The 14,930-nt window shown below is 44.8% G+C and overlaps 1 long non-coding RNA gene across 3 annotated transcripts; it reads right to left on the bottom strand.

Annotated features, from left to right (window-relative positions):
* Positions 1–6,639: 6,639 nt before the first annotated feature.
* Positions 6,640–14,930, bottom strand: LOC146205308 (uncharacterized). 3 transcript variants are annotated; one of them, XR_014704167.1, is made up of 3 exons: positions 13,802–14,927; positions 12,291–12,416; positions 6,640–7,710 (listed from the first exon to the last, which is right to left on the bottom strand). It is a non-coding gene; the product is annotated as an uncharacterized LOC146205308 (long non-coding RNA). The 3 variants fall into 3 exon arrangements; XR_014704166.1 differs by lacking the exon at positions 6,640–7,710 and adding an exon at positions 10,190–11,827 and having other exon boundaries at positions 13,802–14,930; XR_014704168.1 differs by lacking the exon at positions 6,640–7,710 and adding an exon at positions 10,191–11,749 and having other exon boundaries at positions 13,802–14,930.

Below are 14,930 nucleotides of genomic sequence, written 5' to 3'. Positions count from 1 at the left end.
TTGTAAGGTGTACCTGCACCAAACCCGCCTAAGTGGTGACTATTCATCTGCCCGGTACTGTGATTTTTTTTACCTGGTACTGCCGCTTTTACTTCTTTTGTAGGCCACAGGATCTCTGGTTCCAGGTTGAGATACATACTTAAGACTATTATTAATTTTCACTATGTGGTTATTATCCTGTGACTTTGTACTATCCCCCTACCCCCTCCTTTTAAGAATTGTCCCCCTAGATATATGCCTTATCAGGGCCCTTTGCATAGCCTGTCCCCATGGAGGAAGAAAAAAACTAGGAGGGAGCGCGCGCAGCCTCCGCAAGCCAACCTCCTCTGACGCCGCTTCCTTCTCTCTCTTGCGCGCAATGATTCTTGGGAATTTAGCCAACATAGTTACCAGACTCAAAAGTAACAGGGTACATGGTATTTTTTAGTGACTTTGGATGTCCCCGCGGAAAGCCTACCGGAGTGGTCTGCCGAAAGTTGTGCGTCTCGTCGTAACACATAAATTACTTTGTATACAATTGTTGCATTGTACTCCGTGTTTATAGGCACACTAGTGAGAACTGCAGGTAGCCTTTTCATCTTTGGTTTCGTCAGGGAGACTACGAATTCGACATAACATTGCATGCCTGGGGAACTGGCTTCAGCGTAACAATGTGTATTTGAGGTCTGCATTTCCTGAATGAATCGAACGATTTTCGTCTCGAACAACACATGCACATGCCCTGACAAACAAACGTTTCGTTTCTCGAGGAGTGCGCATGACAGGATACTCACCGTTGGAGCGACAGCCCCGAGAGGTATATCCGTGCAGTTCTTGCATCCCAGCACGCAGCGTTTCATATGGCAGTACTTTTTGTTGGGCTAGTTGGTTTGATTCCATGCTTGCGGGACTCAGCGCACAGAGACAGAGCACAAGAACACAACGGATGACAGGACGAAAAGATGATCAACGCTTCGTTCCCTCGTCCTTCTTGTTCTCGCGTGCTTCGTCTTTGTGCGCCGAGCCCCGCAAGCATTTCATATTGCGCAACTGAGGGGACCCAGCCATACTTCGCGAAATACACGGGTGCACTAGCGGCAGCCCCCACGGGATCAGCCCGTCTAAAAGTCCAAAGTTCCATCCATCGCAGCGCGCGCCTCGGGTTTCTAGTGCAGGCGTCGCGTAGCGAAGACCACGCGAAGGCATTCCTTCAGAGTGAAGCGTACAAAACCGCAACCGCCCGAAACCAGCTGCCGGCTACCGCTTGCCGTATTACGTGACGGCTAATTTCCCATGATTCTTTCCATTATATTTTTTATGACTAGGCTTCACTTTTCCGCCGCGGCGCTCCCTCCTAGTTTTTTTCTTCCTCCATGCCTGTCCCTTTGTAAGGTGTATGTGCACCAAACCAGCTTTGTAGTTTTTCCTGGTACTGCCGCCTTTACTTCTTTTGAAGGCCACAGAATCCCTGGTTCCATGGCTGATAAGTACATACTGAAATTTTTTTTTTCACTTCATGACCCACTTTCTTCTCACCCATACTCTCCTCCCCACTCCTTCACACCCACTTTCCCCTCCCATCTTTTCTTCTTCGGAAGCAAAAGCACTTTTAAACCCCTGCCAGTGATGATCGCTATGCCCAGACAAAGACAAGTCCACTTGTCGAAACGTTGGCTCATCTGCGAACTGAGGTGTACCCCATTTACCCTTGTTCAGTTCTTTTTCATACAAATAAGACTACGTCACCCATATGTGCCGGTTTGTGCTTTCCGCGAGATGCTGTGATATCCGTACTACGTCCTACGAAAGTGCTGTGTGAGACTACAAGAGTGTCGTGATGGTGTGATGCGTGTGCAGGTGTCCGACATCAGCGTATCCATTTATAATCGCCGATGTTGCAAGTGTACGCCAGCATTTATTAGGTGCGGTGGTAAGTCCAAAAACATCACGTAAAGAGATTCACACGTTTGTGCAACAGTTAGACAACAATAAGTTATCAACAATTTGTTATCAGACTGCACTACACAGCTCGAAACTCGGAAAATGTGGTGTTTCTACACAGTACATGCATGTTGTCTACATTAGTGCGTTTTGAAGCTTCGAAAAAAAAAATTAAATGGCAATACTTTAACCTAGCCTTGCACAAAGTTGTTGGGAATGTACATGATAGTTTTTGCATGTTTTGTTTTGAGTGCCCAGCCCGCACTGACGAGATACGCATTACTACAGGTGAAATGGGTCAGGTTTCTGTGAAATATTAGCTGCCTGGCACAGCATCTTCCTTAATGTTCAGGCTTTGTACTATTGTTGAAGGCCACTTCATCATTCATAAAGAAACGAATATGGGTTATGTGTTAATGACTTGTGCTTTTTCAATATATTATTCTTTTTTTTAAGTTTTTTCCTTAGTTTCTTTTACTTTTTGGTGCTAGACAAACACAAATGGCACACTTTTAAACTTCTCAGTCCAAAGCTGAACATGAATATCTGCCATGCATGTGACAGCTGTAATGCTGGAAAAGTTGATGTGTATAGCATGCACGTACACACTGACATCTCAGCAACGCATTCAGCTACAATTGCCCCAAGGTCATGATATTTAATCCCCGTGATGGCAGCCGCACTTTGCGGGGGGGGGGGGGGGCGAAATGCAAACACATTTGTTTCCTGTGAGATGTCAATGCAAAGTACAAAGCCCAGGCAGTCAAATTAATCTAGACCTCTTCACTACAGTATTCTTCATAGCTACATATGTCACTTTAGGATTTGAAACCCTACATGCCACTGTTAGGATACTGTTTTTTATATTTTGTAACCTCTCATCTATGTTGTGCAACATTTGGCTAATTGTAGTTCTCAAACAGTTGTTGAAGATGAAACTAAAGCAGTTCTTAGCATGGTTTCCTACTTGGATTAATTTGCTAATTGCAGTTCTTTGAAACTTGCATCAAGGCTAGACAGTTCAAATAGCAGGCAGTTGAATTACAGGAATGATGTGGATCATGCATTTCAGTTCTGACAAATGGAAAGTAATGGTCCCCTTCATGCATGCACAGGTGCCCTTAGATAAGTACATAATCGGGTGTGTGATTGTGACACATATCAAGGGTCGACAGAAAGCATGTGGAGCCAGTGTAATATTTTTCATGAAGGCTAAAATAAAATTGTACAACAGCTGCTTTTCCATGCAGAAAAAATTGGTCATTTGTGTATGATTAACTGACCATGAATAGCATTTTATTCAGAGTATGATGTGATATATAATATCTAGCTTAGCATCCTAAAACAACTATGCGAAACGCAACAGTTGAGGGCTCCGGTATAATTTCGACCAAGTAGGGTTCTTTAACATGCACTGACACCGCACAGTGCATGACAGCCTATTGTTTTGCCTCTATTGAAATGCCTCTGCTGTGGCTGGAATCAAATCTGCATCCATGGGTTCAGCAGCCAAGCACTATAACTACTGAGCCAGCACAACGGGGTCAAGTAGCAAAATGCATGCCATTACATTTCCTTCTAGCCTGTGGTTTCCTTCACAAAACTAATGTATACAAGAAAAGGTAAATAGCAAAAAAAAAACTAGTTTTATTGCACATTATATTCACATTTCAGTAAGCATTCTCCAGGAAGTAATTTTTCAATGTTTGCATGGAAACAATGAACATCTTACAAAAACAAAACAATGCACCTACTGCACTCCAATTGTTAATGGGCAAGGTTGCACCTATGCTACTACACTGCACTTCTCACACACAAAAAAAAGCACAAGCTCCATCTGCTTTGGCCAATCACTTGATGAAACTAACAGAGACAGATGCCGCACACCACAGACTGGTCGCCTCGCAACATATCTCTGCATTCATTGTATTTCAATTTCATTCCTTTCCACTTAGCTTCAAAGGTTGCCAGCATTACTAGTCACCCATCTTTTATGAAATTTTTTTACGCTGTTCAGATCAGCATCCTTGTTAACGATGGTCTCGGGCATTCTCGATGCTATCATTTTCACATCTTGCTCACCCGGAAGAAGGAACAAAATTACAAGCCTTGAGCAGACAAAAAATTAGGCACCTAATCTCCACCTGTAAGGGTATGATGCATCAGCGTTAATGGCTCTTGTCTGCAAATCCCACCGTGGATTCCCATTCATTTAGATGCCCTTTGTTCCAAACGTAATCACTAATTCCTTAATTCATGTCCCTGTTATCTCACACATACTCATTACCATATGGTCGTAGGCTGCCCTGTTATGTGACAGACAACCTGGCATAGACCTCTGTAAGTCTCGCGTTAACCAAACAGTACAAACATGCCTCCATGGCCTAGGAGTAACCTTTCTAACTCGAAGCTGAAACGTCCCGGAACATATTTCAAAATATAACTTTGTAAGCTTGAGTTAACAGCTCCTGCCATGTCGTGTGGCCTCGTGACAGTTGGCTCATGGTACTTCTGGCTTGTGCACAGGGTCCATCTGTTAATCATGGTGGTTAACATGCATGAAAAAGGCATTTTCACACAAACATTGGTGGCAAATGGTCAAGTGGTGCACTGCAGGTTCTGAAATGTATACCTATATGCATGCAAGGGCGGCATCATCACATAGTATAATCAAGAGTTCTGTCAGTACCTGCAGTTACATGGCACTTCAATGCCCATTAAAAGACCACCTCAGACAATGGTTGCTGTTACCACAAGACCTGTTCTAACAGCTTGCTGACGCCATTCCACTGAGCTATGGACATATATATATATATATATATGCATACCTTAGGTAGCTCATGATTGTGGGTCTCGTTTATTTCTAAGACTTCCAAGGAGTTCCTGTCGTCAGAAGCCCTACACTTTATGAAAGTGGGACAGCTGTCTTGAAAGGTGATGAAAAGTAACCAGGTTATCTTACCACAACGCTAAATTACAAAGGGTGAATATGCTGCATGAAAATACCAAGAAGCTTGTAAAAAGAAAATTAAGAGTGAAATGGCAGGATTTTTGAAACATTGAAATAAACAACAAACTAAACTTTGTCAAACCTGTCATCGAGGAATGAAAAACGTGCAGTCATCAAAAACACATCATGCAGTACATTTTAGGTCATCTTCACAAAAGACACACCTGACACACAGCTTAATTCATACTTATGAAAGAGGACAAACCAATATGTAAAGAGTGTGGATATGAACTAACAATAAACCATATCTTACATGTGTTCGAGATTCAAGAAAATAAGAGGAAAACATTTTGTACAATTTTGCAACATCTCTTTTCATCCCAGCATAATCCCAGGAGAGACTCCACTAGTCCAAATTACCTGTACTTTTGGTTTCCTAAAATTTTGTTTCAATTAGCACAAATTTTCATGTTTCTTTAAGGAAAATATACTTTGTTTTTTTTTTCCGTTTTCCATGCCTCAGAAAAAAAAAAAAACGAGAAAAAGAATGTTTTTTTCTAAAATTTCTTGTTTCTTTCCGAGCCTTCCCATCTCAAGCCATGAGGCGTGGGAAAACAATGCCGGCCACCCGTATTCAGTTGCGGTGCGTCTGGTCTGGCTTTTGGAACGAGCGCCGCATCGTCGGCAGTTAGTCGATACCTCGAGCCGGGCTGCTTTTTCTTTCTCCATAGTCTAATCCCTCTCATCTTCTCAATGCGCACAACCAGGGTGGGGAGAGGGGGCCACACCTCTGCACCGGGTGCGAGGGACCCTTGCGACGCCATTGGACAGCGTAAATGCTAGAAATAGCTCGCTTGCATTACGGGCAGATCGAGGTGACAGTTTAGTTCGAAGCGGTAACTGCTCGTGAACGTGCGTGTCTCGGTACCAGCTGGTGGAGCTGATGCAGGAGGTCGCATCGCCTGCAGCTATGTGCGTGACAAGGAACACTTGCCGTACACAATCCTGAGTGAAGACTGTGATGTATGTCACAAAGGGCAAACTCTTCGTAGCATCTCTTTGAGAGTCGCGGCTAGCTGGATATCATAGCGTAGCAAGCGGAATGTGGACATACGCGTTAGACGTGCATATAGCCATGAGCCTGTATATCGACGTCCGCCATATCTTTACGAGAAACGAATGGGTACATCGGACATATCTTTAGACACTTCTTTTTTTTTTAACCAATGATTAAAGCCCGAATGAATTCCTCTGGGATGACGCACCTGATTCCAAGACGCGCACGGACGACGAATAAGATGAAGACAGTGAAAACATTGGCAGTGGCTTAACTCAACTAAGCTAGGATATAAAAAGAGAGAACAGTGGTACTCTAGGATGAGACCTAATCGTTTCTCTGTTGTTGTTCTGGTCGCCTCTTCTCCGCCGCCTTGCTTTGTCGCTTTCAAGTCTCTCTTTCTTCTCGCTCTTCGCTTGTTGAGGTCTCGCAGTTTCATTTTTCCTAAGTGCCGCTTCTTCATGGCGAAAAATGTCGGCAGGATGGCTATTCGGCTGGCAGGCGAGCGTAGTGAGCGCTCGCAGTAAGCGTTGTTGCCTCATCAATGGTAGAGCACTTAGGACTCGCCGCAATTCTCAACTTATATATATGCCTTTGCAAGCCAGTGGCTGTTTCATGTCTTAAATCCCCCGCTGCGGCACAACAGCTCAATTTTCCACCGCGCATGCGCAATGAAGGGCATATCTATGAGATGACACGCGTGCCGCTCCCCTGAGACTGGCGAAATGTTCCGGTAACGAAAAGAAGTTTGCCAGGTGTGTGAAGAAGGAGAAACAGGTGTGCGATGTAGAACAATCAAAGCACTAGCAGAAGAGTGGAGCGCCACTCGTTCAGTGCGCATCGCACGTACGAAGAAGAGGAAGCGGGCTGCTTGTTACGCGGCTGCAGTATTCCGTCTCCTCAACGGTAGGGTCCCGCAACTTTTCTCCTCACTGCCCAGACGGCCATAGACGTCCGACGGACGTCCTTTTTCGGACATCCGACGAAAGTCCGGTTATGTTCGATATACGTACAGCGGACGTCCGTCGGACTATCGTTCGTGGATCCGGATCGCGTCCCACGGACGTCCGACGGGCAGCCGGAGGCGGACATTTGGACGTTTCCCGGAACATGCTTGCAGGGCCCGCTATTGGTGTAAAAACTTGCCAATAACATTCGTGTAAAGCTCAGCAAGCATGTGCGATGGAAATTTCAGTCACATACTAGTGCTCAATGCCTTTGTCGTGAGAGTAAAGCAGACAATAGAATATGCAACAGGTTCAAGTTTCCTGTTGTCTGCTTTACTTTCACACACAAAGCACTGAACAGTAGTGTGCAATTAAAACTTCCATCAAAGAGGCACATATGCTAGCTGAGCTTTACACAAATGCGCCATTCCTGAAAACATGCTAAGTGCATAGGCATACCAGCATGCGAGGTTGTAAAAAAAGCATTTTTTTTTTGGCTATATTGCAAAAACTGCATGCATAAATAGTCTACACTAAAAAAATATCGGTTAAGGAATGGCATGGTAAAATGCAGGCCAACTGGAGTATTAAGAATCTGCTTGAATAATTTTTTTTTAATTATCCTTGGCCGCGACAGCTCTTCCCTTGGAGAGGTGGTGGAGGAAAAGGTATTTATTGAAACCTAATATTTCGGAATTAGCGAGGAGATGATCGAGTTCTCTGTGGGCGGCCTCCGCAGGCCGGGATTCCAAGAGCAGTTACTATCCTGAGCATTTGCTCGATCAGCTGTTGCTGGTCTTTCAGGCCTAAGATGGAAAGAGCAGGCTGGGCTCCTCCTGCAATAGAAGGGAAAATGAAATTCAAGTTATCTGTGCTGAACTTTGATTACACATCTCCAAGGGCAACTGCCAGTTTCTCTCAATTGCTTTTTCCAGGTGGCACTGTACGCATGCATCTCCATTCAGAACTGTCACATACTATATAGAAAGGTCATATAACTGCAGCAAAACCCATGCAGAATAACAAAAGATACAAACGTAGTTTGACCAGAACCTGGCATTCAGTATTTTAATGTTTTTATGTTGTCTTTTTGAACATGCCACTCTGACCAAACATGGCATGTTATGCTTGCTGCTATGCGCCCTCAGCAATGCCCAAGACATGGAGTGCACATGCAGAGAAACTAAGCATAAAGGATGCTGTATATGAACATAAAGCACAGCCAGAGCATTGCAGTATTACACAGGTATGCATTGGCGGCAGAAACCTGCATTTTGAGCGGTTTAACAGGCAGATTTCTAAAGTCATTGTTCCTGCTCTGAAAAGAAGTGATCAATAATAACATCATTTAAAATTGTTACCTTTTTGTTCTGTAAACTGCACATTTCGCTGGTTTCCATGTGCCCTCTACCGAAGACATTCCCTGGGCGTGTCGGGGGTATATCGACATCAACATCTAGGCTACAAGCGTCTAGAAAGCGTCTCCTTAGAGCAGCTGCGACGAAGTAACTTATCTGATAACATGCAAGCTGCTGCAGCAGAATAAAGATAGACATTTGACATGTGGCTAAAGCCCAATGTGGAAGCATAGCCCGCCGCAGTAATTGCACAGTGTTCATGCTTCTACAAGAGTTAAAAGTAAAGTTAAAAGTAAAGTTATTTGTTTACCCACAGCGCTATATGTGACATTACAATAGCAAGGCTTATAGTCACACAAAACACAAAAAGCTGACAACCACAAGCTCCTGATGTATTACCGGCAGCATGCAGCATGGATGTTAGTTACTGAAATATGGCTGCACAATTCTGGCAACCAGCTGTGCATGTATGTCATGGATTTCTCAACTACGCACAACAAATTACAAAAAAAAGTAATGGTATTTATAAATGCAGCCAGCTGTTCACAAGAAACACTGTAGCTTATTTATGGGGAAGGTAGTGGGCGCCAAAGAAACTGCCCCTGTAAAGGCGCCTAATTTGCCCCTATGTAATATCGGGGACAAGTGTGTGGACTACACAAACTGCAATCAAAGCACATAACTTTCACATCGACCAGGAAACTCTGACCATACTTGTCGATGTGAAAGTTGAACGTTAGTTCTTTCATGTGTGCAAGAGAAATAAGGTCACAATTCGTTTACATCGCGATCCTAGTCCAAAATCTACACATACTGTCCAGAGACTTTCACCCCCGCAGTAAGCCACCACTTGGGTAAGAGATTAGTAAAAGAAGTGTATAAAAGACATTAGTGCTGTTGGGCAGCCATAGCTATAAAAATGGTATTGACATTGGAGTACTGCCTTAAGGCGGGGCCTAGGGCATTACAAAAGCAAGAGTTAGTGTCCGCTGGTCCTCATTTGAACGAACAAAAAGAGGGGGGGGGGGGGGAAGAAATCTACCTCAACTACATGTTTTGAGTGACACCAAGCCGCAGTTAGTATTAAAGATATCACACAGTTTTGTGGAAGATTTGGGAGCACTTTGCTGCTTTCTTACAGGATTGGACAAAAGAGCTCACCATCTTCAGAAAGGCACATTATATAGAAATGAAAATAGTGAATTTTCTGCATCTGGCCACAACAACTTGCACACGGAGAGGAAGATGAACTGAAAATTTTATACATGAATGTACGTATTTACAACAGGTGAAACAATGACCATGATCTATGTCAAAGAGGAAAGAGATCAAAATTTAGCTCAGAACGAGTTCTCCAGGCCGCGGGGCCGTTTCATTAACTTCGGGACTCCGCCCACATTTCTCATCCCCAATGACAACGAACTCACACATGACTGGCTAACGAACATTTTGGCATGTCTTTCCACTTTCATAAGTTCTTCACCCTCTCCCTAATACAAGCAATGCAAAAGGGACAACAAATTCGTTTCACAACAAACAGAATTTAGAGAATGGACTTCGAAATGATTGCCTCACTAGGTCACATGCCAAACTCTCTCCCCTAGGAAAAAAAGAAAAAATTAGAACCCATCAAAACGGTGTCCCACGTGCGCAACCATTGCCCAAAGCTTGCATCCTTGGCGGCTCCTTTTACAGGGCAATTATTGCAATTATTGGCGTCCGAGTCAGCACCATTGCGGACCACATCAGAAGAGCCAACCCACATCCTCCCGCTCCGCATCATACTGTCACTGTTACACACTTGCCCTTTTTCAACGCCGCCATCTCCCACCATTGTTGACATCCAGGGTTGGAATCCTCAACGAGACCCCACTCAGCGCGCCTGCACTGAATAATTGTCACTTTTATGGGCTCCCCAACAAGGAAGCGGGCCTTGCACCCTTCAACCTGACAGTGTTTTTTCTTTGAACGATAAGCAGTTCTTCCAAAAGAGGTGCTCGTTTCAAAGCTGTGCTGCCTCCGGGTGATGGGTCCAGTCAGCGTACTAAGGACCCCTTAGTACGCTTAGTACTAAGGACCCCTTAGTTGTATACTGTTCGTAAAGCTCCTTAAATAAAAATGAGTCCCCTACATGACACAGCAACGAGAACAAACTGCCTGTCCCCGCGTCTTCGAGTGCGACAGCAAAGTCCTCGGAAGAGGGGACTTCTTTCCCTCTCTGCCTACGTTTCTGTTAAGCACTGTAGCTGCTGTAGCTGCCTCTCTGTGCGCGTCTCTCCGCCTCCTGTCCGAGGGCAAGTGGGAGACGGCCGCAGCTGGGCATTGAACAGGTGACCCAAAAAGAGCAGACTAATAATGGTGCCTAGCATACCCACCGATCCCTTACAGAAATCATTAAAGAAATGAAAGCAACACACCAGATAACGCTACAATGTTTCTAAGTGCAAAGTCGACAACTCCAAGTCATATAAATATATGTACATCTCCGCACATTAACTAGACAGAAACAGTGCAGAGTAAACTAATAATTCAGTGTCTAGCAACACTATTAAAAGGGGATAAAGGCCACGGGGGGCTGCGATTATTAGTACCGTTTTGCCTTTAAACTACAATAACATACTTGTTGCAAGCTTAAAATCAAAGATTCACACCTGTCCCACCCACAGCAATGGAACACACATCTGACTCAAGTCTGCAGAGAAAGAGCAAGCTAGACTATTGCAGACGCACCCTTGGTTATTTTTCTGGCATTTCTGAGGGTGAAGAATCTGACTTGTCAGTAGCATGTATATGAATAAGAATCCTATGACAGTAAATGCATCAGATTTTCTGGAGTGGCTTTTCTTTGCTGACCACATATGAGGTGAGCTATAATTTATCCAACTTGGCCTAGGTTTATTCTATGAATAACAAAGCTATAGCAGGTACACAGTCGTCCACTCAGGCTGAACATGCGAGTGCGTGGCATGCACTTTTTGAGATGCCACTGCATCCATCACAGCTGCACACCGTAGCGAAGAGGCAGACAGCGTGAAGTACCAGCCTCTAGTCCCTCTACCACCACTGGGGTCCCAAACTAGGGACCCCTTGTTTTTGTCAGGACAGGCCCCCTCAGGGTCAGCTAGTGAGTAACCTCCTGTATTTGTATCTGATGGCAATGTTTTCCACCACCACCCACAATACGCAGCTGCGCATCATAGCAGATGTGAAGCAACAGTTCCTGGTCCTTCTATGCATAAGCCACTTTGCCTTGATGCATGCCTGCGCACCATAGTAAAGAGGCAGACGACATGACGCAGCAGCTCATGGTACCTTTACACATGAGCCCCCCCACTGTACTTCAATACGCACCATAGCAAATATACAGACTACGCCACACAGCAGCTCCTGGTCCCTCTATGCATAAGCCATTTTGCCTCAATACGCACCTGCGTACCTGAGCGAAGAGGCAGACGTGAAGCTGCAGCTCCTGGGCCCTCCATGCACAAGCCACTTAGCACCAATGCACGGCTGTGCACTGTAGTAAAGAGGCGAAGAACGTTAAGCAGCAGCTCCTGGTCCCTCTACACATCAGCCATTTTGCCTCGATGTGCATCTGCACACCGTAACAAACAGCCAGATGTGACAAAGAAGCTCCTGGTTTCTCTACACATAAACCACTTTGCCTCAATGCACGTCTGCACACCGGAGCAAAGAGGCAGATGACGTGAAGCTGGAGCGGCTAGTCCCTCTACGCACAAGCCACTTAGCCTTGATGCATGGCTGTGACGGATGCATTGCTATTTTGCAAACTGCATGCCACACATTCCCATTCAAGCTAAGAGTGGACGACTGTGTAAACGTAAAATACTGGTTATTTACTTCAACGGACAATGACAAAAAGTAACATGGTGGACAATGTAAAAAGAATTTGCTGCATAAAGTTTGTTGAAACCAGTTCTACATCCTACATGTAAACAAGGGATGTCCTGTGTGTTTAAAATCATCACGCTCAAACAACTTCAACACTGACAATCATGATTCAATATTAATAATATAGATAATGATACTATACTCACTTTTAGCCATACCAAAGAAATGAGAATGCAAAGGGATGTTGCTGTTTTTCCCCCGTGGATGACAGTTTTCCATGTTCACAGTGCTGCTTCCTGTTGGCTTACGAAATCGGCTACAGCAAATGGCATCTGAAAAATTTTTGGAAGCCTCATGCTAGTCTTCAACGAGAAAAGCATTGCCATACAGAAGCAGAACACAAATACTTTTACAACACACTAAAAGCACCAACTGCGGTGCTGTTTTTAGGATGACTAGGTAGAGGTTTTGCTGTAGCAAGCCAAATGTTAGCCTTCAATAAGGAAAGCATTCCCATACAGAAACAGAACACAAAAACTTTTACAACACATTAAAAGCATCAATTGCACAAATGCTTGTAAGATGACCAGGTACAGGTTTCTGCTATAGCCCACATCATGTGACCAGCGGTTATCAGAAGCCTTGTATGTGAGCATGATGCCCTAGATTCAATTTATGGCTATCACTGTATTAACAAGCATGGGTTTAAAGCTACTTTAATATGATAATCTAAGAACATGGTAAGAGCTTTCAGTGCGAGACATAAGCTCAGTATCATGCACTATAAGGTGCTGCATGGCTCTAGTGTAGCTTTGGCATTATCTCGCTGTCAATAATGCAATGAAGTTCTGAGGAGCCTTTGAATATCTGTAAGGACAAAGCAACAACAATTTTGTTTTCATCTCACTTTTGCTCGTTTGTTTTTTGTTTTTTTTTTTTTTTTGAGCCCGCGGCTTGCATGGCCTCCCAGTATGCCTGTTTTGCATAAAAGAAGGCGTTGCAGGCACCAGAGCTCACAGCCCAACTGTATCGCGGCGGCGGTATGTCAAATTCCTGCCAGAACCGCGCAGAACAACGGGTCAAGAAAAAGACAAGTGCTGACTTTTTTTTTTTTTCTTTCATCTCCTTGTCCGGTTGTTCTGCGCGGTTCGGACCCACATGCATAACCAACATGCGCAAGGTGCTGTCCTGGTTTGTCAAAGCTGAAGGACAGTACTAAACCTTTAGTTATTTAGTAGCTACAGCCGTTCCTTCTAGAAACTGTAGTTGCCGTAAAGCTCGAGAGAGAAAGATCAGCGGCTGTCCATAAAAAAAAAAAAAAAAAAAAAAAGAAAGAAAAAGAGAAAAAAAAAAAAAAAAACTCGCGACGTTTTCACAAGTGTAGGCATGTCGCACGATAGGCTCGAGGAGTGCAAAAGTTTTCTCGTATAGTTTTTACAACTCAGCACGTTGCGCATGGTTAACAAATTAACTCCTTTAAAGCTCGGGCAGGCACTCCTTTATCAGAGACAGAGAAGTAGCGCGGCTTACTGGCGCAGCGTCCAGTAATGCCGAGAAAGATGGCCCTCAGACTTGAGGCTGCACTTTAGTTAGTCGGCGCGGAGCCATCCTGTCAGTCTCGCCTAAAACACTCGACCGTTCGGCTGCCCTAAAGCTCACCACTATCGGTGCATCGAAAAGTTCCACTAAAGAAACAAAAGTTCGGTGAAATACTTACTTTGGAATCGGCGGGTGAACAAAGTGTGCCAGCCGCACCAAGCCACAGCAAAAACAATGCTAGCAGTGCATTACAGCCGTAGGTATTAGTAACTGCGCAGAAAATGCAGAACACGGAAACGTGAAGCCATCTTCCATGACTAAACTATAGTGCCTAGAATATACTGGCTAGTGTGTCGAGCGCGCCGGCTGGGATGGCTCGGAGAGCAATGAAAGCCGCCGGCGGCCGCATAGCGGCGCTGTGGTGCGAGAGGGTGCGAGCCGGTTTCTCGCGCACATTGCGCCGCGCTGCTGAGAGTTGGAAAGGGAGCTGCGCGTTGCTTTGGCTCACGTTTAATACTTTGTTTTAGAGCTCTTTCAGGAGCTTAGGATTGATATAACGTTTTAACATGCTAATGTTAATATCGAATTGCTTTGTGCAGATTGCTCGAACTTGAAAGCTCAATCGGTACGGGAGCCACACGCTAACCCGGTAAACGCACATGAGAGCTTTCGCGTTTGGAGGAATTCAAACTCAAAGAATACAAGTCACGAAACACAGATTCGGTTTAATAGAACGAAGGCAGCATGTTTAATCAAAGGTGACAATGCGAGTGGAAGGCAATGCTGGCATGTTCTTCCCACTTGTCCAGATATCCTAAAAAGTCTTCCAAGAAACGCATGTCTGGGCTACCCGGCTTAAGTGCACGCTTGGTTATCCTGGAGGTCATTACTCGTATCAGGCGATTGATTAGCGTGACGAAGTCTTCTGTTGGTTGCACCCGAGTGTATATAGTCTCCACATGCCGCCATTGCAAAAAAAGTCCTTTAATAACCTCATCTCCAAAAAGTTGGAATGCAAGGTCAACCTTCATCTTTTCAAAGTTATTGGGTCTTAAGCATAAGCTAGGCTGTTATCCACGGAAGGTATCCGCATCCATGTAACCGGAATGAGAATGTCCTCAAACGAATGACGGCCTCCGTGGTGGTTAGGTGTCTGCAGTGTAGCCTGGCTGCCACTCTGTTCACCCACAATGCCCGCTTCACTGGAGCCGGAGGAGTCGTTGCAGTCTTGAAAGCCAGCTTCGAGAAAACAGGAGCCCTCGTTGATTTCCGAGCCCGAATCGCCGGGTCCAGTCCCTGCGCCCCGC

This window comes from Amblyomma maculatum, chromosome 1 (assembly GCF_055883805.1).
Source record: "Amblyomma maculatum isolate TAMU_Amacu chromosome 1, ASM5588380v1, whole genome shotgun sequence".
Classification (NCBI taxonomy): domain Eukaryota; kingdom Metazoa; phylum Arthropoda; class Arachnida; order Ixodida; family Ixodidae; genus Amblyomma; species Amblyomma maculatum.
This window is presented reverse-complemented; position numbering and strand designations above follow the sequence as displayed.